The sequence below is a fragment of the Anolis carolinensis genome, chromosome 2, assembly GCF_035594765.1.
Source record: "Anolis carolinensis isolate JA03-04 chromosome 2, rAnoCar3.1.pri, whole genome shotgun sequence".
NCBI lineage: Eukaryota > Metazoa > Chordata > Lepidosauria > Squamata > Dactyloidae > Anolis > Anolis carolinensis.
In genome coordinates this window covers 266,026,213-266,030,639 of record NC_085842.1, presented here as the reverse complement: position 1 = coordinate 266,030,639, position 4,427 = coordinate 266,026,213, and the positions used below count along the sequence as shown (strand labels likewise).

The 4,427-nt window shown below is 38.5% G+C and overlaps 1 long non-coding RNA gene across 1 annotated transcript; it reads right to left on the bottom strand.

The window, feature by feature from the left end:
- Positions 1-1,859: 1,859 nt before the first annotated feature.
- LOC134296665 (uncharacterized) lies at positions 1,860-4,075 on the bottom strand. The gene is made up of 2 exons (XR_010003482.1): positions 3,896-4,075; positions 1,860-2,242 (listed from the first exon to the last, which is right to left on the bottom strand). It is a non-coding gene; the product is annotated as an uncharacterized LOC134296665 (long non-coding RNA).
- Between the last annotated feature and the right edge of the window lie 352 nt (positions 4,076-4,427).

Here is a 4,427-nt window from a genome sequence, read left to right as displayed (position 1 = left end):
TGATTCTCACTCCAAAAGTTCCCATGCTCCGCGGCCAGGTGTCTGCATGAGCTATCGGGGAGTGCTTGATGTTATGGCTCCAATTCCAGAGCTTGCAGACTCAGCTCTGGGAATTGGCTCCATGACATAAATAATAGTATGTGCCCTTCTGTTAGCAGAAATACTTATGGCTGAAATCAAATCAGCTACACAATGTAATAAGCAAAATTGTCTTCAGGACAAGAAGAAATTTCAAACAGCATTGGATAATTTTTTTAGTCAACCTAAAGCAAAATACTCCAAAACAAAAGGTTGAATTTCAAACCATTTATCATGAAGCATGTCAGATGCAATATAAAAGCCTGTTGCTGTTTTTTTTTTTTTTTTAATGATAACATGCTCTTCATATCCTAGAATATCTCTGGTTTATAACAATTATAATACAGTACTGTTTGTATGATAACATGATATTTAGTGGATCCCTGGTATCCACTAAGGCTGGTTCTAGCCCCCGTCTCCTCATGGATACTAAAGCCATGGATGCTCAAGCCCCATTATATACAGTAGCATAGTAAAATGGGATCTCTTATATAAAATGGCATAATTGGGGAAGGGTGTATTCTCAAGTTGTGGATAACTAAATCAATGGATGTAGAATCCATGAATATGGAGGGTAGACTGTACATTTACTCGAAGAGCTCACACTTTTCTCAGTACAAACACTGGCTGCATTTGAGTGTCATTTGATTTATCATGATAGCAGTGAATGCATGTAAGTCGTGGTCTTGTATGCAACCTTCTTTTCTTCTTGTGTGGTTACAAGGCAGAATTCAGAGATGTTCCCTTCCATTTTGTGGCATAACTCCTGCAGTGCCAGTGGCATAATTCCTGCAGTGCTAAGTGGAATCTGGACAAAAAAAAGAGTAAATTTCCAAAACTCAGAATAGAAACACAGTACATTCACACTGTGGTTTAATAAATCAAGGAGTCCTGGCTTAATTTCTGAATAAACATAGGCTAAGGTTTGATCTAATACTTGAATTGACACACTAGGGCTTCAGTTTTGGAGATCACTGCACTTCAAAACACAAATGAAAGAAAAAGCTATTCTAGTTTCAAATAGAGAGAAGGGCCCAACAGAAGGGGGATGATTCTCAACCTTTAGTTTTTTTTAAAGTATTTTGGATTTCAGCTCCCAGAGTTTCTGACTGTTGGAATTGAAGGACTTCATCTTATTGTCCTTTGTCTGTGTCCTAGGACGCTTCCAGGACAGAGCTGGGACAGAGCCCATCACATGACGCAGGGATTCCGGCCTGGCTCTGGCCTGGCAGCATCCTAAGACGGAGTCCTGAGAATTCAGTAAGCTGGGGAAAGCGTAGGGGGAGCTGGGCAGCAGTGGTTTACCCGTGAGATGGGGAAGGGGGCAATGTGGCTGATGCGGGGTGCAGGGCAATGTTTTTCCCTGATGCCATTCAGATTTGCCCTGCTGCCCCATGAATGCCCCTGCTGTTCCCTGGCGTAAGATCCTCCATGTGATGAGGTTCAAAGACTCTAACATGTAGAGAGCCAAAGGCTGAAAACCACTGCTGTAGAGAATTACTCATGTAAAACCATAGTGCTGAAGAGAGGGAGGGGACAGAAGTGAGCAAACAAATAAAAGCTGCACTCTCCCTTATGCCCTGATTTAGCAACCTAGGACAGTATGTTTGTCAGTCCATAAGATTCACAGAGCCCTATTTTAGTGTATAAAGGATCATGCCAGCTTTTTCCAAATGCTAACCATTTTGATGATATATCAGAAAGTCATCAATTGCACTGTTCTATGGTAATTCAATTAAAACGACAATTAGGAACAAATTATGGTTACATTTTCAAAGGGATCCATTCATTCTTTTTTTAATAAAAATTGTTCAAAGAATCAGGTTCACATTGCTGTTAAATCAAACAATCCTGTTGAACTCTAGAGACTCCTGTGCCCTAGTTTGCAATATTTTGTTATGCTACTGCCTTTTGATGCAAAGCTTTAGATCTTGGATTTAATATGCAGTTCAGTATTCATGGAGACAATGGCTGGATCTGTTCAGTAGTTCAACACTTTGTAAAATCCAGAGAAGTGTTAACCTTTGCTGGAAACAAAGTGTAATGAAAATGCAGCCCCAACCCCTAACAGCAGAATTATAATGAGCTTTCAATGACGTATGTAGTACCAATCAATATTTTTGGCTTGTTTTTGCTAACCTTCAGCTGCTATTGTGTAGCTTCCCTAATAAACAGAAAAGAAACAACAATTATTTCAGTCCTGGCATGAAGGAGGAAGACACACATGAACTAAATCCCCACAACAATGTACACCTAAAGAAGTAATTCTCTACTTTGCCAAAAACTCACATAGCTACCAGCACTTTTTCGTTGAAGTTAAAGATGGAAATCCGTTTGGCCTTAGGTCAAAATGCTTGATTACAGGTGGTAAACTCTTAACTCTAAAACAATGCCTTCATCGTTTCATTGATGTGAATTTATCATAATATACATGTCTGCCTTTGCATGTGTAAACTACAGCTGGTTATTTTAATACCTGAAATATTACATTATAAATACATAGCCTAAATAAACATAAACTCCTCCTTGAGTATCAACACCACCTCCTCCACTTTCCTTTACTCAGTAATTAAACTTTTCCCCCATGGCTGAGGGGCCTAAATATTCTATAGGCACAATCTGATCTTGAAAGCTAAGCAGAGTCCACTCTGGTTATCATTTGGGTGAGAGGACAGCAACAAAAAGCAGGTACTGTAGGCTATACTTCAGAAGAAGGAACTGGCAAACCATATCTGAGTATTCCTTGCCTAGGAAAACCTTTTGAAATTCATGGTGTTGGCATAAGTTGACAAGTGACTTGGAGGCACATGTACACACACCCCTTCCTACTTCACTATGCTGTCAATCTCATTCCCTTCTTTGGAGCTCCACCACTACTCAGTCTTTCTCTGATCTTCACGGTTCCTCTGATGTTCTTTCCTTTTTATGCTTTCCTCATTCTGCCTTTCATAAATTCCAAGTTTCAGGCTGGACATTCCATGAAATGTTGGACATTCCAACAATCAGTGAAGCACATTTGTAATCTCTAGCATTGCAAATAGTCAAGCTAGAACCGAGCTATAACCACTTATTGGCAATTAAAACTCAGTGAAGACAAAACAGCCACTTACTCTTTACAATGCATTAATAGAAATGTAAACATCATAACCTGTTAAGATTATGATACCAATATGGTTAGATATTGACGCAGAGCAGTAAAAATGCAGAAGACTAGGGGTTTATGTGAGCAGAGGTAAAAAGGAAATAAACAATAAGACAAAATATCCAGCCTCCCTTTCCCTTTAAAAAGTCATGCGCATAAAATAAACATCAGAGACATCAAAATAAAATAGCAAAAATATGTTTACTCACAATCTTGTATGATTATGGTCATACAGGTAAAAACATCTTAGTTCCAAAAAACAAACAAAAAACAAAAACAAAAAACAGTTCAGGATACTACATTTCTCTTAACAAACAGGAACATTAGCATGGCATGGCATGGTCAGGCAGGAGTGAAGAAGAAAGAAGACAGGAAGAGGCATATGTACATCACTTCCTGTGTGTGCCCAGAAAGGATACTCCCATTTCCCATTTCATATGCAAAAATCCCTAAATGGTGCCATCAACTTTGGAATGCAGCTTGGCTTCAGGTTACTAAGCAACAAACAAAACTAACTACATAAACCATCCCACATTGAAAATGCATGCATGATTGCTTAGATAACCCAGCATACATATACTAGATCCAACTTAAGTTTATCAATTTCAACACCCCTGACTATTTAACCCTGTTATGGCCTATAACTTATCAATTAAAATAACCATATATACGTACATTCACAATGCATTCTGCCTTACATCAAGGCTGTTCCTCCACACCAAGCTTCTGAAATACATTATTTATTTATTTATTATTTATTTACAGCATTTATATTCCGCCCTTCTCACCCCGAAGGGGACTCAGGGCGGATCACATTACACATATAGGCAAACATTCAATGCCTTTTAACATAGAACAAAGACAAACAATTACATTAGCACTTCTTGTGTGTGTGCTTGCTTTGAACAAACACCTCTATGTATATTTGAAAACTTCTTTTTATACTTTATGAATAAACCTCTCAAGAATATGAATTACTAGGAAGAATTATTCTAGCAGTAGGAGAAATTCTTCCTGTTGCAGCCTTGGCTCTGTTTTGCCTTGGGTATATTTATTGCCTTTGATCAGTTGGAGCTCTCCCCAAAACTGTCATGTTTTGCCAGAATATAGAATGCATATTTTAGGTAGTATGGATCATATCAGGGGTGGAATCATATAGGCATCCAGATATTATTTGTCTGCAAATTCTAGAAACTCTGACCAGCAT